Below are 26,135 nucleotides of genomic sequence, written 5' to 3' on the forward strand. Positions count from 1 at the left end.
GGTCCCCTACCCCACCACACAGAGCCCTTTAGGGTGTTTAAAAGTTTACTCCCATATACATTGGTTGTTCTTGCTCCTTTCTTGACTCTCTAGGCAGGGATATTAATTTTTCCTTTCTCCCTCTCCTGCTACAGAAAGCCCTGGGGATGGACTAAGCTTCCAAGCTCTGTTTGTATTTTCATTGTGTCATCTTCCTGTATGTTTTTCTTCTTTCTCCAGCCTGGAGTCAGCTGTCACTTTTCTGTTTTCTCATGGGTCCCTCAACATGTCTTTGCTATTCTAGGCTTTCCCAAAGGAAATGAGGACAGCATGTGCTCTCCTTTGGGTCCTAATTTTGTTCGGTGGTCTCCAGTCCCCCTGATGCCAGCTGATGTAGCGGCTTTTACTTCTGACATGAAGGGGGCCACATGGTGCTGGAGAAAGGTTTGCCCTGGGAGGATTTGAGTTCCACTTCCGGTTCTGCCTTTCAATAGCCTGGGGCTGGAGTCAACCTCCAGAGCTTCGGTTGCTTCATTCATTCGACAAATAGGTACTGAGCATCTACTGCATCCTGGGTGCTGGGGCTTCAGCAGGGAGCAAAGCTGACATAGCCCTGTCTTCATGGAGCTCACTGCTTAGAGAGAGACAATAAAAAGGGAAGTAAGTAAAATAGCATGTCAGAGAGTGATACAGTGCTGAAGTGAACCAGTAAAGCAGGATGGGGGGTTGGAAAGATTCCGGCGGGGTGTGGTGTTGACATTCTAGATTGAGTGGTCAGGGAAGGCTTTGCTGCAGTGGACAGTTGAGGAAAGGAAGGAGGTGAGGCTTCGTCTGTAGAACGGGACTATTGATATTCACAAACTCGTGAGGAGCAAATGGGACGATGGATGTGAAAATTGTGTGTAGCCACCTGCCTTGGTGTCTTTTCAATGCCGTCTTCTAAAATTGCAGCCATTAAAATCCACTCTGAACACATCCGAGGTTAAGTGGCACTCCTGGTGGCTTTGGGGATGTTTTCTCCTGTCATACCCTTTCTTGGGTCAGCCCTGGCCTGAATGTGAGTCTCTGTGTCATCCTGGCTCATCCCTCCTTAACTTTGCAAAAACGATGTCACTGGGGAGTTTGGAGGAAGTGCCAATGGCCCAGCCAGGGCAGTGGGACTCACTTCTTCTCTTACATTTTTGCAGCCTTGGTAACAATGCAAAGGAAGTGATAAGGCAGAGGCTGAGTTTTGGTGAGAGGAGGTGACAGTGGTCAAGGGAGAGTTCCCCAGGGTAAAGCGGAGCATTTGTCTGGCTGAGGCAAAAGCTGAGAGGTGGGAACTCCAGCAGTTGACTGTTGAGATTCAGTACAGGCTGCTGTGCCTTTGAAAATCACTAGGGGTGTTCTGGGCCCATTCACCAATCATCTTTTCCTGCACATAGTAGGTAGGCACTTTTCCACATACCATTGGTGGGATCATTTTTCATTCCTGCTGCCTCACTTGGGGAACTTGTTGGTGCTGGGCTGCCGTTATTCTCTGCAATACTTTCATGCAGTTTGGTCCTGAGATGGCCATGTCCCTTTCAGCCCTCGCTGTCTCTTTAGAAAGCTCTTGGTGATTCCTGGTTGTACCAACTCAGAACTGAAGAATCTTGTGACCCCTTCCTCTTAAAGTAAAACTGTAAGACTCTTTCTCTTCTCGCTATTGTTGGTTTCTAAAGATATATTGGTCGTAACATAAACGTGTCTCTGTGCAGCTGCCACGCCCTCCGCCCAGGTCTCGAAAGGGGAAGCTGGTGCTTTAAATCCAAAAGCAAACAATGGTGCTGCTTGGAAGCCATCCTGCCAATTACCCGCAGGTGACTGATGCTTCTCTCGCAGCTAGCGGTGAGTCACTGCAGTATTTGTCATGTTAGAGCTGTAGAAAATGAGCCATCGACGGTCTGATCCCTGGAGAGTATTTCCAGCTTGCAACCCTCTTTGAAGAAACCGCGAGAATGGGGGAGCGGCTGTGAAGAGGTGTTTCTCATCTTCTTTTTGGAAATGTGGATTGAGTGCTGTTAAGCAGAACTTCTCAGAAAGAAATCCACAGGCAGGGCAGGGTGGGAGAAGCTATTTCACTTAACCCCTTGTTCTGGGCTCACTCTCAAAGCATGGATGCCAGTGGTAGCTGGCTGGCAGGAAGGCAGAAGCAGCTGAAAAGAGAGGATGTGGTTACTTTGCAAGACCCTGGTTCTATTACAGTCTCCAAAAAAAATTTGTTGCAAAACACACTCCTGTTACAATTTAATAGGCCTGTGCTCATTAAAACAGCTTCTTTGTGTGTAGGTGTGTGCATGTGTGTGTATGTGTGGGTGTGCACGTACGCACACGTGCATGCATGTGTAGGTGTTTTGCTGGGTTTGAGTAAGTAAAGACCCTTGGTTTTTTGTGACCAATGGCTGTTTTGTGGGATTGTATGGTTCACCAAGGATGCTAATCAGGAATGATCACTACATAAACCGGTCCTTGGTGTTTAGCAAAAATAAGGACTTAAGCATGGAAAAAAAATCAAATGTATTAAGGATTTTTTTTTCTGAAAAGGAAAACCAGTTAGAATGTCTTAGTACTTTTCAGAACTAGTTATGCTTTGTTACCCTGAAAGATTAAAAACTTTTAAATATATATATTTTAAACTGCCTAGGTAAGGGTGGTAGGATTGTGGGTGATTAGATTTGTTTCCATTTCATGAATTTTTTTAAATTAGAGAAGTGGTGGGTTTACAGAAAAATCATGCAGAAAATTCAGGGTTCCCATATACTACCTCATTATAACACCTTGCATTAATGTGGAACATTTGTTACAATTGATGAAAGCACATTTTTATAATTGTGCTATTAACTATAGCACAATAGTTAATTTTGGGTTCAGTATTTGTGTTACACAGTTTCATGAATTTTTTAAAAAAACTTCTTATTCCAGTAACATACATACAACCCCAAATTTCCATTTCATGAATTTTTGTATGTGTTGCATCCACTTTATTGTTAGAAATGATAGATGGGAAATAAACAGAAACTTGCACAGATGTGAACCTTAGGAAACACCTATTTCAAGAGCTTCATGTTGGAGTAAGGAAACAGACAGAGGGAGGTGGCGTGAACCCCTAGAACCCCTAGAACCCCTAGGCCCCCCCCCCCCATCATTCTGTATACACTGCGTTACTAAAATACCCTGACAGCATGGTGGTGGTTGGCTGACTCTTAGATGTATGCCGGCTGACGGAAGGAGACAGGATTTATTAGATGAGATCGTCTTGTCATTCTGAGTCGGGACTTTTGCTCTTTTTTTCAGAGAATACTTTCCTTTGTTTGTTTCTCTGACGAATCTTGAAACCAGTGTCGACTCTTGCCCGGCCTCCACGGTACCCAGATGAGACAGGCTTGCCCCATCTTCCTTCTCATCTCTGCCCACAACACCCACACAAACAAGAGTTGAGACGGGTTGACTATTGGGTCCTTCCTGATTCCTGTGAACATGGCGTTTCATTCCTGTCCCTGTGAAAACAGTCTCGTCAGGATGCTGCTCGTCTCCACAGGCGGCAGGGTGGCAGCCAGAAGCCCCCGAGCTGGGGCTTCACTTCTCTGCACTGTTCTGCCTCAGCCCCGTTGCCGGGGAAAGAGCTCCTTAGAATCCATATGGGAAACACTTCCCAGGAACGCCGGAGCTGCACATCAGCACATGATTGTCTTGTGCTGCACAATATTCTGTGATTCAGATATTTGAGCCCTGACATGAATAAACATTTTGGGCTATGTGAATGTCACCTGAAGGCCAAGCAATGACTTCCCGAGTCATCTGTTTCTTTATTGCAATTAAAATTAGGGGGCACAGATGTTTATTTACAGGTTTGAGGAAGGATATGGCATTGTCGTTTGATATCTGAAAGGGTTAGTGTATTTTTGTTTTGTTTTGTTTTGTTTTTTAAAACCAACTCACCAGAGTCCTGAGATAGATGGTTTATTTCTCACTGACATGGAAACCCTCCATGGAATATTCTTGGCTATCAAGATCAAACTTGCCATCTGCTCTGAGTCACTCTGGGTTGGTGCCCAGGATTGAACAGCGTAGCTCATGTCCTCTGCCTCTTCCATCTCGCCCCTCTTCTCAGAACATGCAGCTTTCCCTCTCTTGTCCTCACCGGGTTCTCCCTGACCTACTTCTGGAACATGATTCCTCACTTCTACCTTAATGCAGTTCTCAAAAGTTTTTCTTTTCTTGATTTGAGATAGCACAATTAGGCCCAAATCACCATTAAACACCTCCTCTTAGAGTGTGATCACCAAGCTTAGTACCAGTATGTGTGTATTTGCAAAGGCAGAAGCCTTCCCTTTTAGGGACAGGATCTCAGGGGGCCTGTGGTCTAATATCTTCCCTTGACAGATGGGGACAGAATCCACGGGGGTTAAGAACTCCCTGGAGCCAGACAGGTGAGGTTGACCTCAATTCTGATCCTTGCTAGATCTGTAATCTTGGGCAAGGTATTTACATATTCCAAGCAACATTGTCTATTAAGGAAAATGATACTTACTTTGTTGGGCTATGGTGAGAATTAAGTAAGACCATGTGTTAAAATGCTTGGCACACACTTGGCAGGTGAACTCTCTGCCCTCCTCACTATGTGGGACATGACTCCTAAGGGTGTAAATCTCCCTGGCAACGTGAGACATGACTCCCAGGGATGAGCCTGGACCAGGCATTGTGGGATTGAGGACACCTTCTTGACCAAAAGGGGGAAAAAAAATGAAACAAAATAAAGTTTCAGTGGCTGAGAGATTTCAAATGGAGCCAAGAGGTCACTCTGGAGGGCATTCTTATGCACTCTGTAGATATCCCTCTTTAGTTTTTTGTGTATTGGAATAGCTAGAAGGAAATACCTGAAACTGTTGAACTGCAACCCAGTGCCCTTGATTCTTGAAGACGACTGTATAACTATGTAGCTTACATGGTGTGACTGTGTGATTGTGAAAACCCTGTGGCTCACACTCCCTTTATCCAGTGTATGGACAGATGAGTAGAAAAATGGGGACAAAAATTAAATGAAAAATAGGGTGGGATGGGGGAATGGGATGCTTTAGGTGTTCTTTTTTACTTTTATTTTTATTCTTTTTATTTTTGGGAGGCGGGTAAGGAAAATGTCCCAAAATTGATTGTAGTGATGAGTGCACAGCTATATGATGGTACTTTGAGCAGCTGATTTACACTGTGGATGATTGTACAGTATGTAATATATCTCAATAGAATTGAATTAAAAAAAAATGCTTGGCACAGTTCCGGATGTTGTTACAGTGATCGTATTTAAGATGAGGACACTGAGGCCCAGGGAAGATAACAGGTCTTATGGTAGCTTTGTGCCACAGCTGGTTGGCCGATTTCTCTGTAGATGGCCATCCTTATGTACCGACACGTTACAATGATATAATTTAAGCTGGTTTCCTCTTGTTGACCTTGCTCTTCTCCTCTTTGCTGTTCGTGAAGATGGCTGGCAGATGACTATGATGCAGTTCATATACTTCAGGAAGCCGCATGACTTTGCAACACCTCACTGTGCTACTCACTAACCACATGTGGCCTTGAATGAGTCACTGAATCTGCACGATGCTTGTGTTCCTGGAGTCTTAGTTTACCAGGGCTGCTATAACAAATACCCCACACTGGTCGGCTTACACAACAGTTTGGGAGGCTAGAAGTCCCAGACCCAGGGATTGGCAGGATCCTGTCATCTGACGTCTGTGGCCTTCTGGTGGTGGCTCGCTGGCCATCCATCTCTGCTTCCCACACATGGCTATTGGTCTCCCTCTCTGTCTTCTGCTGTGGCATCCACTTCTGCTCTGACATCTGTATCTGTCTGGATTTCTTGTCCTTATAAGGACTTTGGTCATATGCATTAAGGCCCACCCTGATTCCGCTTGGACTCATCTTTATAGGATCTTTGAAGAACCTATTTACAAATGAACCCACAGCCACAGGACTGGAGCTTAGGGCTTGAGTATGTCTTGATTCAATCACCAACATACGGGTATAAAATGTCAAATGTACATGGCTGGGAATAGACTTAGAGGAGACCCTTCTGTAAAGACCCTGCCCCTAGGTGGTGTTCATCAAAGGACAATGACCAAATTACTGTAGCTCATCAAAACAGAGGCACAGTGATTTTAAGATGGGTCAATTTAACCATTACACAAAGCCATCGACCATAAAATATACACCATTTCAGAGATGTTAAAATGTGGGGAAAATGTCCACCATAGAACTGATGAAATATGATAACTGTCTTTTGGTTAGTTCCTAAGAAAAAAGTCAAAAAGAAGCACACACACACACACACGCACACACACACACAGAAGCTGGGAAACTGCCTATTGGGAAAGGAACAAAAAAAACTGGAGCAGTTCTGCTTGTCCTGTGATTAAATTAGGGCCCACAACTGGGACAGCTCTCTTACTTACCTTTATCCAAAGAATGCAAGGAGGGGAAAAAACTTCTTTGGAAATGCAAGCTCAGCCTTGGCACATAGAATAGAAGAAGAGAGGCATTGGGGGAAAAATCCTCTCTCTTTTTCATTTATGGTATGGGATGGAAATAGCATCTATGACACACGGTCTTGGCTGGCGGCTGGTGTCTGAGCAGGGAGGAAAGTCACCTTTGGTCTCCCTACATTAACTAAGTCTAGCAACCACTACCCTTTCTATGCAGAGGCTCTGTCTTGCACAATTGATCCATTTGAAGGTGCCAACTGTGGGTGAGTGACTCAGCTCTGAGTCTCTAAAACACCAACTTGTTGGGACTTGACGGAACTTTAAAGGTGACTCTAACAATGGCCTTGCCTATGAATCACAAAATTTCCCAAAACTGGTGGCGGCACAGGGAATAATAGAATCTAGGACTTTTGAGTCCCTTTCCAGGAAAAATGATCTGAGTTTGAAGAGAGCCAATGGAGATGTTCAGCAGATAGCTGGGAACCAGAGCAGACTGGATAAACAAAGGTTTTATTTCCTTTGGTAGAGTTAAACTTTCACAGCTGTGGCTTGAGCATTTTGTGGTTATTAGTTCTACTTTAGATATTTTCATCATTCCTCAAACTCCTCACACTCAGCATGTGCTTGTTTCAGGCATAATTCTAAGCACTTTTACACTGCAAAAGACACTATTAATATTTGCATTTTATAACTACTCACTTAGCATTAGAGTTGTTCTTCCAGTGCTATACAACGAGTTTGAACCCTGGCTCTGGAGACTGAATTCCCAAACCAATGTTTTAGTGCCTTCATGGATTGGCTTGTCACTTCCTCCCCAGAAGAAAGAGAAGCCATCAGATGGGAACTCTAAATTTCTGTCCCCAAACTTACAAACCTGCCTACAGCGGCACCCCTTGTCTTTGTTCCTTGTGCCCATCTGCCTTGTGCATCTCAGTGGTTACTTGTTCTGCTCAGAATATCACCCTTGGCTGCTGTGATGGTTAATCCCATGTGTCAACTTGACCAGGTTATGGTGTTCAGTTGTTTGGTCAAGTGTGCCCTGGCTTGATTGTTCCTATGAAATTATTTCAATAGATGGATTTGCATCTACAGTTAGTTGATTGCATTTATGGCTGATTGCATCTACAATTAACAAAGGAGATTGCCCTCAGCAATGAGGGGAGTCTCATCTAATCAGTTGGAGGTCTTAAAAACTAGAACTGAGGATTTCAGAACTAAGGATTTCAGAAGTCAGCCAGCTTGCCTGGGGAATTCAACTTGTCCTTCACCGGTGTTTCCACCTTGCAGTCTGCCTTATGGAATTCGAATTCACCAATCCCCATGTTCACATGAGCCAATTCCTATAATAAATCTCTTAATATTTATATATACATATTCTGTTGGCTCTGTTTCTCTGGAGAACCCTAAATAACACCTGCCTTATCAAGGTCCTCACTCAATGACCATACTCTTTCTCCCGTATATTCAGCTTCTTATTATATACTGATTCCTTTTCCTCCGAGTATTTCCCATGTTAAAAAAGAAATGCAGCTCCTTCTCCCCAAACCCTTGATTGCACTTTCCCATATATCTACCACATTTATTGAGTGGATTGTGTCAACTCCTGCATTTATTTTCCCACCTTATTCACTGATCCTGACTCTGGTGCAATCTGGTTCCACCACGGGCAACACTTTGGCTCTTGGCTATTCTCAAGGTCATCATTGACCTTCATGTTACTAAATCCAGGGAACACATTTTAGTCCTTATCTTTCTTATTTGAGCATTTGACAAACTCACCACTTCATTCTTCACTTCCTTTGACTTCTCTGACAGTTTTCCAAAGTAAGTGGTGTTTCTAGTTACTTACCTTCTGATCCTCCTCCTTTGGAGTAACAAATCCCTCTTTTCATTTTGGAAATTTTGCCTACTGTGCCAGTTTGTATATATTATGTCTCCCAGAAAAAGCCATATTCTTTAATGCAATCTTATGGGGGCAGATTGTTTAATCTTTTTGATTAGGGAATGACTTCTTGATTGAATGTTTCCATGGAGATTTGGCTGTACCCATTCAGGGTGGGTTTTGATTAGTTTACTGGAGTCCTTTTAAAGAATCTCTGGGCCCAGATGCTTGGGACGCTTCGAGATGCTCAGAGATGCTTGGAGTTGCAGACAGAAGGACATTTGGAGATGCTAAGCTAAGGAAGGACACACAAAAGCTGACAGAGGAGCTGAAACACAACCTGGGACCAGCAGACGCCAGCCACGTGCCTTCCCAGCTGACAAAGGTGTTCCAGGCACCATTGGCTGTTCTTCAGTGAAGGTTATCCTTTTGCTGGTGCCTTAGTTTGGACATTTTTCTGGCCTTAGGACTGTAAGTTTGTAACTTAATAAATCCCCTTTATAAAAGCCAACCCATTTCTGGTATTTTGCATGATGGCAGCATTAGCAAACCAGAACACCTACCTTACTGGTGGCCATCATGAAAAGGCTGTTCTCCTCAGCTACCTGCCACCTGCTCTGGACAGGCTGGGAGGAAGGCTTGTGTCCTGCTCCTACAGGTTCCAGGTGGGGGGATTTTCAATGGAGCAGCGGTTCTCAAAGTGTAATCCCTGGATGAGTGGAATCAGCACCACCTGAGAACTTGTTAGAAATGTAAATTCTCAGGCCCTACTGCAGATCCACTCAATCAGAAGGTCAGGGGTGGGGCCCAGCCATCTGTGTTTTAACACACTTTCCAAGGGATTCAGATGCATGCTGAAGTTTGAGACCTACTGCTGCAGCAGAACACACCTGGCTTTTTGCTTTAGGTTTACTGAGGTTTAATTTACAAACAGTAAAATTCATCCTTATGGGGTGGAAATCTTTATGAGTTTTAACAAATGTATATAGTCATGTCACCTTCATCACTAACAAGATATTGAATACTTCCATCACTTCCAAATTCCCTCCTCTCTCTTTGTATTCAACCCTTCCCTCCACACTAGCCCCTGGCAACCACTGATCTGGTTCTTGTTCCTATAATTTTGCCATTAACAGAATATCATGTAAATGGTATAACAGAGTATGTAGCCCTCCAAGACTGGCTCCTTACACTTAGCACAAAGCTTTTGAGATTCAGCCATTTGTTGGATATAATGTGTTCCTTTTTTTTTTAATTCAGTTTTATTGAGACATATTCCCACACCATACAATCATCTATGGTGTACAATCAACTGTTCCATCATACATTTGTGCATTCGTCACCCCAATCCATTTTTGAACATTTTTTTTGAAATGTGTTCCTTTTTATTGCCGAGTAGTATCCCATTGTGTGAATAGACTAGACTTTGTTTGATCATTCATAGTTGATGAGGCATTGGGATGGTTTTCAGTTCTGGGCGACTATGAAGAAAACTTCCATAAATATATACACGTTCAGATCTTTGTGTGGACATATGTCTTCCTTTCTCTTGGGGAAACACTTAAGAGTGAGTTTGTTGGGTCATATGGTAAGAATATATTCAGCTCCATAAGAAACTGTCTTCCAAAGTGGCTGTACTATTTTGCATTCTCATCAGCAACATACAAGACTTTCAGTTGTTCCACCTCCTGAACATGCAGTTGGTATTGTCAGGTTTTTCAATTTCAATCACTCTCATAAATGTGGATCTGGGGCTTTCCTTTTCCTCCTTCATTCTTCTCTGGGGAGGGTGGAGTAATGAGAAGGGGGATGGCGAGGTGACTCATCTGGTAGGTGGGTTTGGGAAAAACACATGTGGCTCAGCTCCCTTCTCTCCCCCTGCAGAGAAGGTGCATTATGATGCCACGTGGCAAGCTTAACTGGGCAGGCAGTGCCCGCTGCAACAGCTGCCAGTTGTCCAGTGTTGCCTGTGATTGGATCTAGTTTTATTCTTGGGTGCAATATTTGGAAGCCCATTTTTGCCAAACGCGTATGTCATGTCTTCTCTTTGATTTTCCTCTTCTTCTTTAAATCTCACACATTGATCTCCCTCTGGCTGTCTACTGTACCCATTCATCGATTAATTCTAAATTTGGGAGAGAGGGAAGGTTTAGGGTGGGCAAGCTATGAGAAACGGACCCTCCTCTAAACATTACACCTTTACCTTTAGGCGAGACCTGCTGGGAGTCATGTTTGCTATCAAGTCGATAGAGCTCATCTGTGAATAAAGCCAACACAGAGGAAAGCTGAGCTGGGAGATGGCGAGAGGAAGGAAGAAGTGGGCATTGCTCCAATCCCTGACAGATGTGCCTGAAATATGTTCCATCCCTCATCTTTTTAGCTATGGTGAGCCAGTAAATCCCCTTTTATGTTTAAGCCGGTTTGTGTTGGGTTTCTTTTTCCTCCTAACAGAGAGAGGGAATTTAGCATGAACAGGTAAGAACATGGGCCCTGGGGCCAGCTGTCTCAGTCTGAATCCTTGCTTTGCCATTTGCTAGCTGTGTGACTTTGGGCAAGTTACTTATTCTCTCTGGGCCTGATCTGTAACCTGAGGATGCTAACATAATAGTACATACCTCACAGGGATGGCGTAAGAATAACTGAGGTAATATCTGTACTCCACTTAGAACAGGGCTTTCCATGGGAAAAATTCTTAATAAGTGGTGGCTCTCATCAACTCAGTCATATTCCCAGGTTTTCTCCAGCCTCACTGGGTGCTTTCTCAGGATCCTTTGTGACTCCTCCTCATTGGCTACATCTTGGTGGGTCCTCAGGTTTCTCCCATGGCTTTGGCTCACAATTGCCAAACGGGTATCTCCAGGCCTGACCACTGCTCCAAAGTCTGGACCCAAATATGCAACCCCTTGTTTGCTGTCTCCAATCAGATGTCATATTAGTTGTCTCTTGCTGTGACAAATTACCGCAAATTTAGCTTAATCCAGCACATGCTTATTATCTCATGATTTCCATGGGTCAGGGGCCTGTGCTCGGTGCTCTGCTCTGGGTCTTGCAAGGCTGTGGCCAAGGTTCAACCACAACTGGCAAGAATCCACTTCCTGGCTCACTCAGGCTACTGGCAAGGTTATGTTCCTTGTCACCATCGGCCCGGGGGCCCTGGCTTTTTGCTGGCTTTTTGCTGTCCTCAGGCCCTGGAGGCTCCCCTGATGTGGCTACTAACTTCATCAAGCCCAAAAAAGCATCTCTAGTTGCAGTCTGCTCAGACGGGGCCTATAGAATGTAATGCAACCACGGGAGTGGCCTCCTTTTCCACTGATTAGAAGCAGGTCACAGGTTCTGCCCCCACTCAGAGGGAAGGGATTACAAGAGGGTGAGGACAAGAGGAGGCTGATCATGGGGCCACCCTAGGGCATCTTAAAAGCCAGCACCTCCCTAGTGGGTCTCGTCACTGCCCCGCCAGCTCCACCCTCCTTCCCTTCCCGAGGAAACGGCCCCTCCATTCCAACCAAGGGCAGAGCCGCCTCCTTGGTCCTTTCTCCCAAACATCCCCACGTGGAGTCAACCATCAGGTCCTATTGATCTGCCTCTGAATTGGCTCAATTCGTTCTTTCTCTCCACTGTACTGACTGCAAAGACCTCCCCGTGGGCCTGCTTGCCTCCATTCTTTACACAGCAGCAGAGTGATGTTTCTGAAATGCCGTCCTGATGACATTGTGTCCCACTTCAAGCTCTTTAGTAATGGTCCACTGACCTGAGGTTGAGGCCCAGATTCCTGAACCGGGCTCTTCGGACCCTGTATCATCCAGCTTCTCCCCCTACTCCAATGTCCCCCACTCCAGCCTTTGCACTTCCTGTCCTTTTTCCCCGGAATACTTCTTCCTTTCTTGGGCTTGTTAGCCTCTACTCATCAGTCAGGTCTCAGCTTCGGGGGCCCCTCCCGTGGGAGGCCCTGCCTGGCCACCAGATGACATCGGCCACCCTGCTCTCTGCTCTCAGCACCTGGGCTTTCTTGTTCGTGACACTCAGCACCCAAGGCTGTAATTTCTTTTTCACTTGCCCTTATTCTCCTCTCAACTGGAAGCTCGGTGAGGCTGAGAGGGACATTCTCTGCGTCTAGCACCAGGCTTTCAACACGGTGCCCCTGCAATAACTGTCAAGTGAACACAATGATATACACAGGCTTGGAGCTCAGCCGACCCTTAAAAATATTCCTGCCCTGCCCTCCCTCAACATCCAGCTTTCCCTCCTGATGGGCCGTGTTCCAGTTGGCAGACTACTTGAAATCGAAAGCAATATATTAATAGAGGCACCTTCGTCTCGGGTAATATTTCTTTCCTATTATGGCGTGTCCAGCCTGAAGATGTTTCCAGATCGTCTCCGGCTACACTGGCGCTGCCACACCACCTAGCTCCTCCTTCGGCAGTTTTTGTCCTTTTGCTGTGTGATTGGAATTTTGTAAAAATAGCTGACCAGCTGCAGTACAGATAGTTCTAGACACGTGCTGCGGACAGTCCCCTGTGGAGGCCCACACCTGCTGCCGGGACATTCCGGGGGACATGCTCATCCACCAAGGACAGAAGGAGCACTTGTTCCCTGAGCCCACTTTGGAGAGACAGCTGGGGGGTGGCCTGATCCAGCCAGGTCGGCCCATCCCTGAACATCTGGGTAGATTTTCACACAGCAAGCAGCTGAGCTTAATGGGCAGGTGTGATGTGTGTCCTTTTTTGCCTACACCTGTTCACCTCTGCCAGTAAGGGTGAGGCGGGCTCACTCGGGACCCCAGTCAGCATGGCAAGTTGGGTTTTGTGTGTATGTGTACGTGTGTGTGTGCAGGTGTGTGGGGGGCATGTGTGAGAGAAAGAGAGGGCAGGAGAGAGAGAGGAAAAGAACTAGATGCAGAGAGACAGATGGAAGGAGAGATGGAGAGAGAGAGAGAGAGAGACTGAAGGAGGAAGGGATAGAGAGAGAAACAGAAGGAAACAGAGAAGCAGAGAGCAGGGAGTGGAGAGATATGGACAGATTGGGGGCTGGGAGCTCATGCAAATGGGCACTCTTGGTGGGCTTTTAGTTGGGTTAAGTGCACACAAATGGAAAACGGGGTAGTATAGAGTGTCAGGCCATCTGGAGGACCATGTGTGGGATTGGGGCAAAATGAGCATCTGCGTGGTTGTTAGTGTATTCCTCTCAGGCCTGGAGCGAGTTCTGGGAGGGAGACAGGCCAGGGTAAGATGAGACCAGGATTTAGACCTCCTGGCCTGCCTCCCTCCCAGAACTTCCATGGAGCGAGCTACACCTTCCACCCTTGTTGGCTGTCTTTACTCACACGTGAGGCTGGCTGGATGGTAGAGTGACCACCAAGTCATCGTTCTGGGGCTAAGACGGCCTGGAGGTGAGGAAGGAAATCAGTCTCTGTTTAGGGGTGGTCCTAGCACACAAGGGCCTGGAGGCCCAAGCAAAGCCTCTGTGGTCCATCCATTGGCCTCAGAATCTCCACTGAATGGTGCAAGGGACCAAGTGGGCATAAAGCATGCAACGTTCCCCATGCCCTCACTTATGAGCACATATGAACACAATGCCCCATTTTACAGCTAAGGGTACGAGGCGTAGTGAAATGAACCAGAGGGCACGGTGCCACACCACTCATAAGCAGTAGAGCTCGACTTTGCACCTGGGAAGCTGGGTTCCAGAATCTGCGCTCTCAACCGCTATGCCCTCCTGCCTACCGAGATTCAGCTCTTGGTTGCAGGGTCCTTTCTAGAGAGGGCAGAAAAGGCTGATGAGTTTGGAGGGAAGAGCTGAACTGGATGGCTCTAAGGTTTGGAGAAGGCCTCTCTATGCTTCCCGCGGGGCCACAACTGTGTGCAAACACTCCACAGCAAGATCACACAGAGCCAGCATGCCCGCTTAGCTGCTACCAGCTGCGTGCCCTTGGACCACTTACTTAGGCTTGGACCACTTACTTAGGCTCTCTAGACCCCAATTCTTCCTCTGTAAGATGAGGACAAGGCAGGACTGTCCTCATGGGCTGTGAGAACTAAATGAGGTTATGTAGTTAACATGGTTGGTGTCAAGAAAGCCCTCAATAAATGTTACTTATTACCTATAAATGGAGGCCCTTCCTATGTTATTTACTTATCGTAAGGATGAGATGACATAAGGAATGTGAAAGTGCTTATGAAAATTTTCTGCACTATTTAAATGTTAGATGTATTATTGTTATTGTTAAACATGGCTGAGCAAAGGTACTTGGAAGGTAATGGGTTAATAGCTTTAGAAGACTGTTAGGAGTTGAATCATTTTCCTCAAAGAGACATGCTCAAGCCCTAACCTGGGGCCCTGTGGGTGTGAACCCATTTGCAAATAGGACCTTTGGAGATGTTATTAGTTAAGTGAGACCAAACTGAATGAGGATGGGCCTTAATTCAATATGGCAGAAGTCCTCATATCCAGACAACTGAGCAGAAGTTGGGGGAAGCCATAGAAGGAGAGAGATTGCCGTGTGATGGAGCCAGAGACGCATCTACAAGTCAAGGAACCCTAAGTCTTGCAGCAAACCTGCACCAGAATGTTGAAGACTCCAGGAGAACGCATGGCCTGTGTATACCTGAATGTTGGATGTCAGCCTCCAAAACAAGAGACAATAAATTCCTGTTGTTTAAGCCAACCCATCTGTGGTATTTGTCATAGTAGCTCTGGCCATCTAAGCAAGGACAGTGAGTGAGACAGGGAGCCTACAATCCGGGGTGGGGGTGGGGGGGCAGATAAGAGAGAGGAGAAGTAGACAAGTAACTTTAATATCGAATATGGGACTCCCCACAAAAGAATTCCAGCAATGAGGGTCCAGAAGAGGGAGGGATCAGAAAAGGCTTAATTAAAAAATGAATTTTTGAAAAGGACAAGAAAATTCATTCATTTAATGCATATGGAGTCTCTACCTCTTGCCAGGCATTTTGCTTTAGAAGCTGGGGCTGCAAAAATGAATAAACATGGCCATGGGCCTCAGGAAATGGCCTTTGGATGAGGCTTCAACTGGGATGGAGGAAGTTGGGAAGGGCATTTCAAGAGGAGGAAACAGTGAGCAAAAGCACAGAGATGGAAAAACAAGTCAGTTTTGTGAGGCGTCCAGAGTTTTCTCCACGGCTGGCACAAAGTTTGCAGTGTAATGGAAGGTGAGCCCAGCAAAGTTGCCTGGGGCCATATTCGGGCCCTCTTGAGTGACAGACTGTAATTAATTTGAAAGGCAACAGGGAGATATTGAAAGGGATTGAGCGGGGAAATAATATGTTTGCATCCACATAAAGTTCACTCTCAGCTATGAATTCATATCAGTGCTATTCTAGAGATGGTCTCCTAAATATAGAAAAGAGTCTTTTTCCAGAGAAACTTTCTCAGGGCCAGAAAGTGTACATTCAGAGTCCTTGAGATTGACATGAAGCCACTTGAGATCAGCCAACAATATCTTGTGTTCTCCAGTTTCCCTGAGCGTATCCTAGTAAAGGAGACTACATTTTACAGTCAGCTCTGCTTTTCAGGGTGTTTACATTTGCCGTTTTCTCTTTCCGCTTCAAAATTTAGTGTGTCAATATGTAAAATACAAGATTAAATGTATATGGCAGGGTAATTGTTCAAGAATTAAAATATATGCCAATAGTACATTGGCAGGTTTTATTTCGTGACGTTTGAGGCTCTTTTCTTTGCAGTTTTTTCCTTGTGGTAAAAGAGGTAGATTAGATCTTTGCAAATCAAAGTGATGCTTTCAACTTCTGAAACGGAATGCTAGCTTGTCTTTTTCCATTTGTCATGTATTTGCATAGATCTGTCAACTGAATTCTGAATTTCTTAAGAGTAATGTTTAATACAATGTTATGAACACATGCATCCCACGAAATTGCTTTGACCCTCTGTCCTTCAGTTCACAACCCCACTGCCCTTTCCCTCACCCTCTTAAGAACACGATTTCTCTCTGAAGACTACAAAGGAGTTTAAAGAGACAGAATCAGAGCCTTAAAGCAAACCAGTAGCCACCAAATGGAACAGAACTTCCAAGTTGAAACTGACCCCTCCCTGCCAGCAGCCCCTTCCACGTACGTTTCCGGGTTTAATTGCAATTCTGCTGGCAGTTGGAGAAACGTGTTTTCAGAAGTTTTTCAGTGAAACATCTGCCTGGAGTATCTGCTGGACAGTTCCACGTCCTCTGGTGTGTATTCCTCTGGGGTTAAAAGATCTGCTCAGGCTTTGCAGGGTGAAAAGACCTCGGCTTGGGAGAGCCCTCACGCAGAGCAATTTATGAGACTAAACAGCCTGGGAGGAGGGAAACCCGTCCAGCTCACGCTGCTCATCTCTCTCCTTCCACTGTCATTCAGGGATATTTGCAAAGATCCAGGCATTCGCTTGGGTCTGATTGGCTGCCAGCTCTGTTCTGATATATCAGCAGACACCCCTGGCTTTTCGAGAAACATCAGCAGCCGCTTGTGATCGGGGCAACTAACCACAACTGTCAAGGACTTGTAAAGAAACAAAACACCGGGGCAGGCAGGATCTTGGTTTAGTATATGTTTTGTTGTCTGTTATTTTTATTCCAAATTAATAGCACAGATCAAACCCCCAGTTTAAATAACACATCTGCCTGGGGTTTGGGTACCAATTCGCAATATGTTTTTGTTCATTATTGCTTTAATTACTGCTCAAAATTCTTTTGAATCTCTCCCAAGTGACAGGTGGTTTTCTGACTGTGATAAATGCTAAATGTTGGTGAGGATAAGTTTTCCTTGCTGTAGTTACTTACACCTAGCCCCCCAGGCAGCTTCTGAATTAGCAGCCAGCAACAGATTGGAATTCCTTGGGGACTTCACTTAAGCCTTAGTTCTCCCAAACCTGTTTTCCACGCCCTGTTGGGTGGAGACTCCCCACTGTGCTGTGCAGGGCTGGGTGACAGATGTACTTTTTGTATCAGGGGAGGTAGTGGGAAGGGTTCAGGGTAGGTCAAAAAGTTAATATGTCAGTGTTTTGAAGGATGATGAGTGTAGAAACTTGGTGCGATATTAAGATGATTTGAATTCTGATTTTTTTAAAAGGAATAAAAGCATTCTTTTATATATTTGCAATAGATGATAACAATTAAATAAGTCACACATGAATCATAGAAATTAGAGTGAGGGCAAAGGACTATTAGATCATCTCACCAATTCCCCAGTGAACACAAAATTATTCCCCACAGTATTTTCAGGAGTGCTTTGTGCAGTTTCTTTTGAAAGACTTGAGCAATTGGGGCCTTCATTATTTCCTCAGGAGACTCTTTCTCTTATAAAAGACCGCAGTGTTTTCCTCCTTAGCCTGAGAGACGAGCTTAAAAAAAAAAAAAAAAGTCTACATGGTACAAGCCAAATCATTTGCACACTGAGAGTGATTGGAGGTAGAAATTAAACCTACAGGTTGCATTGAAAACAGTGTGCGTGCACTTGGCGGCTTTCCCTGCATTCTCATTTCTGGCTTTTATGCTTGAATTTGCATCCTCCTAGGAGGTGGTGGGACCAAACCTACTTCTGACATCGCTATCACACACTGGTCAGGGGTTAACAATGAAGCTCTATTAATTTGGAACTGGAGGGAAAAGATGTTTTTGAATAAATCCCGCTCAGACTGCCCATGTTTTCAGGAAAAAAGAATATTCTTAGGTCATTCAGGAAATAAGCATTGCTTAGAATTCCTCTCTTTGGAACAAACTGGCATTGTCTTTCTGGTGTTGTTGGTGTTGGAGAGGCTATGGATTGTGTGCACGCAAGACGGGAGGCTCCAGGCCAGACAAGCCAGCCTCCAAATTCTCCGAAATCTGAAATCCAGGGCCCAGAGCTACAGCCAGCTTCCTGCTGAGTGGCCATGGCTTTGTCAGAGTCCTTTCAAAGGGCTGCTTTCAGTTCTCCAAGGTGGGGTGTTATGTTTGGAGAGTTAGCCACATGGAGAAGGAAGAGTTGCAATGGAGAAGGAAGAGTTGCATCGATTTCCAGAACTCAGGATCGCTGCCCTTGGGACACTTCTCCGATCCCATCCCCCTCACCTTTCTTTAGAGTCAGATCCACATGCCTGGAGCTCAGAGCTGGGGAGCAAACACTCAAACCTCCTGCCCTGGAGGAGCTCATGGAGACATGGTGCAGACAGGTGGGGAGGCTCTGAATGCGGGGGTCATAGAGGCGGGCCCCTCACCAAGAGAGGGTGTCAGGAAGTCTGAACTTGATGGACCCAGGGAAAAGAGGGGGGAAGTGCAGACATGACGAAGGAGTAATGCAGAGGCAGGGAGACCTCCTGCGTGTGACGGCGCGTGAGCACGTGCAGTGGGGTGGGGGTCCGGGGGGGGGCAGGGGTGTAGCACCTCGAAGGCTTGCCTGCCACACCGACTTCCACAATCTACGAAAGCGGCTTGCTGCCTTCCTTTTGCACATGAGCACACCATGGTTCAGAGAAGTGAGGTGCCTTCTCCAAGGTCACACAGCCCCATGGGAGAGTCGGATTTAAACCAGGTCCCTCCGAGCCCGCCAACCACGCCGGCTGCGGCACAGCTCCAAGGCGGGCGTGCCTATGGCCAGGCAGGAGGGAGGGAGGGCGGGCACAGGCGGCTAGATTAGCTGAAGAGCCCTGGGGAGCAACTAAGGTGGCCAGACCTCTCATTATCCACCTTATAAGGGACAGAGGCAGGGACCCGTGTGCCTCAGATCACAGGGGAGAGGAAAGAGGTCCCTGCGGAGTTCATCAGCCCTTGTGATGACTCAGAATGACTCATGTCCAGCCAAACAAAGGGCCTTCTGAAGACTGGCCATCCCGACCAGGGCTGAGTCAGCCGGTCTGGAAGGAGCCAAGCTGAGAGTGTGGGCAGCACGGCCACAGCCAAGGGCAAATCTGTAGCCACATGGTGTTGGCCTTCTAGCACGAATGTGAAATATGGGGAAGCAAAGGGGAGTGGTAGGACCTGGGGAGAGGACAAGAAAAACAGAAGCAGCAGCACAAGAAGGCAGGGCCTTGGGGTGTGTGCAATGAGGGCGGGTGTTGGGAAACTTGTTGCTACGCGGCATGACTTCCATGGAACCCCTGTACTGCACCTTGCACAGTTGTCACTTAGTGGGTGAGGATGAGAAAAGAGAGCATGGGCGTCTTAGCCCTTCTTGTTCAAGAATCCACATTCCCTGAAGGACCAAGAGCCAAGCTGCTGGTGTTGTAGCACCTAAGATGCAGGGTGGTGGCTTGGGTGGTGTCTGCTCTGCAGACTCAAACTCTCTCTCCTTCGGGGTGTCTCCAGGTCTAGCCTTGGGGTGTGGAGAGGCTCTTTGAAAGATCCCATTGCTGCCATCTCCAAATGGTGATTCTAGTTCAGACTTACTGGTACTGAAGTTGCTATTTTGAACAACTGTGTCTACTTTGAATTGATTCTGAACTTGGAGGTGGAGAAAAGAGCTGTGAGTATGAGTTTTCATTTCTTAAGCTTCTCAAGCAAATACCAGGAAATACATTGGCTTAAACAATGGGAATTTGTTTGCTTATGGTTTTGAGGCTATAAAAATGTCCAAATCAAGGCATCATCAAGACTGTGATGCTCTGGGGCTGGCTGCTGGTTATCTTTGGTTCTTAGCTTGTCACATGTCAAGGTGCGTGGCAGTGTCTGCTGATCTTTCTGTTCTCTTCTGGGTTTCACTGCTTTCAGCTTCTTGCTTCCTTGGCTTTCTCTCTCTTTGCCTGAATTTCATTCTTTATAAAGGATTCCAGAAATAGGATTAAGAACCATCCTGATTGAGGTGGGCGACACTTCAACTGAAGTAGCCTCGTCAAAAGGTCCTACTTAAGATGGGTTCGCACCCACAGGAACGATTTAACTTTAAGAACATGTTTTTTATAGGTACATACAGCTTCAAATCACCATGGTGTGATTGCAAAAATGCCAACAATATGGGACTAAATATTAGTGTTTGAGACAGACCCCCAGTGAGAATCAGGCTTGGGGTCAGGAGGAGAATTGACTACTTGGATTGTAAAGTAAAAACCAGAATTGAGCTCAGTTTCCATCAGTGAGGTTTTGTTTAAATAAATTATGGTGTGTTAATGCAATAAAATATAACATTATTAAAAATTATTACATATATATCTAAATTGTCACAAAATAGTCACACTCCCTTAGGGGTAAAAGGAGATTACAAGACATATAATTAAATTTTGGGTTAAAACATACATAAATGCATAAGAAAATAAAATCAGAAAAAATATAATCCAAAATATTCATGGATCATCTCTGGGGAGAGTGATTATGTGTAATTTTTTTCTTTTTTCTTCTTTAATATGTTAACATTTTTCTAAATTGGATATGGATTTCTTGAGTGATTATAGAAAAATAAAGACTGTAAATATCTTAAAGAGGAGGGATGTCGGAAGGGAATAGCGCCGGATTTGGAGTCAGAAAGATCTGCTTTTTACTCCCAGCTTTGCTTCTACTAGTGAGGTGTCCTCAGCTCTTGGATCTCCTCTTTCTTACTCCCCATTCTTGTGGGGTCACTGGCTGCTGTCTGGCTGGTTCCCGAAGCTCCACAGATACTGATCATGTGAACTTGCCCTTGTCTAGGGCTTGATCCCCCACAGCACTGCAGGCTAAAAATCTTGATTTTGTTAGCACACAGAGTGCATCAGGGATTGACTTACACTAACCAACTTCACAAAAGTTTCATGCATACATTAGAATCCATTTTATTTTATTTGATAGTGAGGTGTACTGAGGTATAACTGGCAAGAGATAGGATTCTTGGATTCTTCATCCAATGCATTCTTTCCATGTGGGCAAGCAACATGGAAAGCCAAACTATAATAAAAACTTTGCTGAGTGAGCATGGTGTCTTTCAATTATCTAGCAAATCATTTTGATTAGCTATAATGTGCTAAGCTTTGGACTAGGTACTGTAGATACAAGTGGCGATTTCCTTGGTGTGGCTATTTGAAACTGTGTGTACCCCAGAAAAACATGTTCTTAAATCTAATCCATTGCTGTGGATATGAACCCATGGAAAGTAGGACTTTTTGCTGAGGTGGCTTCAGTTAAGAAGGAGTGGCCCACTTCAATCAGGAAGAGTCTTAATCCGGTCATTGGAGTCCTTGATAAGAGGAGTGAAATTTAGACAGGCAGAGAGAAAGCCACAGGAAGCAAGAGGCTGGACGTCAACGGAAATTGGAAGAGAAAGCAGAGATCAGAAGACATCAGGAGATGCTAACATGGGTCTCGCCAAGGATCGCCTGCAGCCAGCCCCAGAATGCCCGTCTTTGGGGAGAAAGCATTACATTGATGACGCCTTGATATGGACTTTCTTCTAGCCTGAAAACTGTAAGCAAATAAATTCCCATTGCTTCACCTGACCCATTACATGGCATTTGCTTGAGCAGCCTAGGAAACTGAAACACTTGGTGAGTAGGAAATCAGAAAATTATCAACTGCATAGATTACTGATAAGAAGTTAAGGGCAGGCAGTCCAAGACTCAAGTTCCACTTACTCTCTGACCTCGGGAAAGTCATTTAACATGTCTGAACCCTGTAATTTCCACATCTAAAATGGAAATAACACCCACTTAATTCAGTCTTGTGAGTATTAAATTAGATAATGTATGTGCCTTGATGACATTTTTTGGGTGTCTCCTAGCCTCAAAACAATGAACCATTAAATCCCGGTTGTTCAAGTCAACCCATTGCATGGTATTTGTTTTAGTAGCCAGGAAACTAAACAGTGCCCCCTCCCTTTTTCCATGCCCCATTTTAACCATGTAATGTTCACACAGAAATTGTAGGACAAATATACCTTATATGGGAGAGTTTGGGAAAATCTATATCTAGTACCTAGCCATATGAGTACTCAGTAAATGCTCCTTTCCTGGTTTCCCTTTTATCCTAAGATTGTGCTTGGAATCTGCCATAAAAAAATTGAGACGTGACCTTGGTGGAAATGGTGGTGCTAACCTAATTTTTCATCTGAGGCCAGAAGGCCATCTCCTTTATTCCACAATCCAACCTGGTGAGTTATCCTTCTTACTTACGGATGAGTGATATGGAGAGTAAAGCCAGGAAAGTGAACACTGTAGAAATAATACTTGCATTTCCCCCCCCAGAACATAGTTCTGTACCTAATGGGGAGCTCAGGACTATATCCAGAGAGTGCTCACTTTCCTACCAACACCCCGTATGTAGACCTGTTCTTATCATGCATATACTTTTAGCCTACTTCAAGCTCTTAATTGTATCTTGAGAAATAGATTCAGCTCCATGAAATACTTCGGAGAAATATATATTTCACTGCACATTTTGTGGAATGTCAGCAAGGAGAATACACAATGCATTCCATACTGCAGAATGCATAATAAACCATCCCATTAGATATTTCTTTTTATCCCTACAATGTCTTTTCCTTGGGCCAGCTTTCTTGTCTCTCTCTCTTCTCTTGCTTCACATATCCTCTCAAAATCCTCTCTATTTTCCGGAGCTATTCAGCTCAGAATATCTTTTTCTATCCCGGAGCATTCTTTTAGGATCATTTTCCATCTTCCAGTTGTTCATCCTGTAGATGTTTGTTTGGTAAGGGATTGTTAGTGTAAAACTGTCTCAGTTTTTGTTTAGCTAAAAATGTTTTTATTCTACTACCATCATTCTTGAAAGCTAATATTTCTGGAGATCCAATTTTAGATTGAAAGTTTTCTTTCACTCTTTGAAGACATCATTCCACTGTCATTTGCCTTAATTGTTTCTGTTGTAAGTCTGCTGTTAAACTACTGTCATTCTGTTATAGATAATCTGTCTTTTCTTTCTTGTTGTTTTTAAGATTTTCTCTTTGGCTTTGATGTTATACAGTTTCATATGATGGACCTAGTATGTATGATTTTAAAAAAATTACCTTTTAATTTACCTTGGGATCTTTATACTTCCTCTCTCTGAGGATGCATGCTTTTCATTAGTTCTGGAAACAAGTAAGCTAACACGCTTTAGCCTGCATATCTACCTCATTCTTTTTATTCTCTCCTATGGAACTCTGATTGGATAAATGTCAGAAATTCTCCTTCTATCCTCCCTTTGTCTTACTTTTTTCTATTTTCTTATCTCTTTGTGCTGCATTATGAATATTTTCTTCAGATCTATCTTCAGTTTCTTAATCCTTTCCTCATCTGTATTTATTTTGCTTTTTCATCTATCCATTCCTATATCGATCTACTGATCAATTGAGTTAGAGATAGACAGATATAGAGATAATATAGATATAGAAAGATAGTTTACTATATATGTATTTAATTATAAGTAACTTTATTTCTATAAATGTGTTTGGCCATTATGACAGTCCCTTTATCCTTACTCATATTTTTCTATCATCTTTTATTTTTTCAGTATTTCGTATGTAATTATTTTATAGCCTATATCTCACAATTCTAAATTTGAACTCCTTGGGGGTTAAATCATATTTGTTGTTTCTGCTGAGTCTTGCTTATGGTGGTTGGCTACCTTAAGGTTTGGGAAAATTTTCTCTTTTTTATAATTTATATTTGATTGAACTTAAAATGTGGGAACCTTGACATGACCAGGTTATGAATGCTTTGTATCAGAGGGGATTCACATTTTCCTCTACCAGGCATACATGCAATGACCAAATTGGGGCTAGTTTGATTCATTTTCTCAGTTTGAGATTTTCAAGATTAGGTAGGTAGTGAAAATTTGAAACTCAGACCCATGTGAAAGCATGCCCAGAGTTACAAATCCTTGGGAAGGACCACCATTATCATTATTATTATTATTACTATTATTATTTTACACCTGGAGTTATGGTGGAGATAGGTTTCCTTACTGACCTGTTTTGTGGGCAGGTGTTTTTTTCTCATCCACCCTTTCCCTGGAATGTAAACAACTTTGAAGATTCAAACTTTAACAGAGTCTCAGGTTCATCCCTTTTGTACAGGACTTAAAGGCTCTATTTCTCATCATAACTATTTAGGGTTTTCTTAAAGGGCCAGATAATAAATATTTTGGGCTTGCAGGCCAGACAGTCTCTGTTGCAGCTACTTGACTCTGCTGTTATAGTGCAAAAGCAGCCATGGATTCCAGATCAAAGAACGGGATGGCCATTTTCCAACAAAACTTTGTTTTGCCGAAACAGGTGGTGAGACTTCATGGTATATTTTGCCAACCCCTGCTCTAGAATCCTGGAATTGGCATTTTATTCCTGAGAAGCCCTGACTCCTGAATTTTCTTACCTTTTTTGCTCGTGGTTTATTTTATTTTGTTTTGTTTTATTTTACATTTTCTGAGTATTTCCTTTATTATCTTGAGAACTAATCAATTCATTGAATATTGCAATTTCTCCAGCATCTCGGTGTTTTGCAATGGAAGGATGTTCAAAATATCTGGTCTTCCATATATCCAGTAGCAAAAAACCAACACCATATCTTTACCTTTCAGCTTGTGTACCCGCCCAGAGAAACAAAACCTGATAGATAATCGATGACAGCCTGCTATTTTTTCTTTAAGCATTTCCCCTAGTCCTTTAGCATCTTGTCACACCAATTTATAGTTCTTCTTCTCTCTGAGAGCTTATAGTATCAGGTTAGGTAGATTTCAGTAGAGAGATATGAAGATTCTGACTTCTTTTGTCCTGTCACGTCAAAGGCTGGATTTCAAGAAACGTGCGTGTGTATGTGTGAAGGTGACCTTCTGAAAGTTCTTTCAGCCTGCTTATTGAGCCACTTCTAGATGCTTCTCACTGCTCTAGGGGCTGGAGTTCCCAGATGGAAAAGTCAGGAAAAAAATCCCTGCCCTGGTGGAGCTGGCATGTTGGTGGAGAGGGGCAGAAAATAAATACATGAATAAACCCAGAAAATATTGGGAACTGAGAAGTGCTCTTTGGCAATAAAAGAAGCTGTTTTCGTAGAGAATGACTAGGAGGCTTTTTTTCAGATTGGAGGTCAGGGGGGCCTGAGTGAGGAGACGACTTTAAAGCAGATTTGAATGATATAAAGGAAAGAGCTAAAGGTCCAAGGCAGGGAGGAAGGAGCCCGTCGCAAGCAGACAGAGAAGCCAGTGCAAAAGCTACCAAATAGGAAGATTTTCAGTATGGTCAAGGGTCAGAGAGAATGCCAGTATGGCTGGGATACAGTAGTAGCAAAAACCAAACAAAAAAGTACTCAAAGAAAAAGGAAAACAAGAATCCTAGAACCGGTGGCTCTAGGAGTACAATGGAAAGGAACCCCAGGCTGACAGCTGGGCAGCAGTCTCAGAAAACCATTGGTGCAGATTAGAACAGGAAATCCAATAAATAGCATCTTGAATAAGAAAGGGGGTCACATTGCACAAATATTTGATTAGGGACCTGGTAGGTTTTAATGATAAGATGAATGCATACGTCTTCTGCTGAGAAGCAAAACCAAAGGCGACCAAAATTGAGGAAAATAAAACTTCTACAAGAAATTCATAGTTCAAATATGAAGTAAGCTAAAATGTGGCATGGTTTAGAGCCACTGATGTAATTCAAGAGAAGAGAATGCATTTGATATTGATGCCTGGAAAATTCTCCTTGACGTATAGGCTTAGTGACATAGTCTGGTTATTGCACTGACTTTCTTTGAGTTCAGTTATGCTACTTCATGCTACAGGGAGTGATATTTGTGCAATAACAGTGGAATTTTGGTTGTTGTGTATGGGTTTAAATTTTTAGATTCACCTATATGGACCAAGCAAGAAATGCCCCAAAGTAGCCAAGGACAGAACATAAATACTGTAAAAGCCT

At 44.2% G+C, this 26,135-nt stretch overlaps 1 long non-coding RNA gene across 2 annotated transcripts in view; it reads left to right on the forward strand.

The window, feature by feature from the left end:
- Positions 1 to 338: 338 nt before the first annotated feature.
- The window catches only part of LOC119509298, a 45,614-nt gene continuing 19,817 nt past the window's right edge, over positions 339 to 26,135 (forward strand). The window contains exons 1-2 of one of the 2 annotated variants that reach the window (XR_005211672.1): positions 339 to 529; positions 10,571 to 10,746. This is a non-coding gene — a long non-coding RNA (uncharacterized LOC119509298). Of the gene's footprint in view, positions 530 to 1,776; positions 1,849 to 10,570; positions 10,747 to 26,135 lie in introns of those variants that run through there. The other variant, XR_005211671.1, reaches the window with a different exon arrangement.

Source organism: Choloepus didactylus, chromosome 14 (assembly GCF_015220235.1).
Source record: "Choloepus didactylus isolate mChoDid1 chromosome 14, mChoDid1.pri, whole genome shotgun sequence".
Classification (NCBI taxonomy): domain Eukaryota; kingdom Metazoa; phylum Chordata; class Mammalia; order Pilosa; family Megalonychidae; genus Choloepus; species Choloepus didactylus.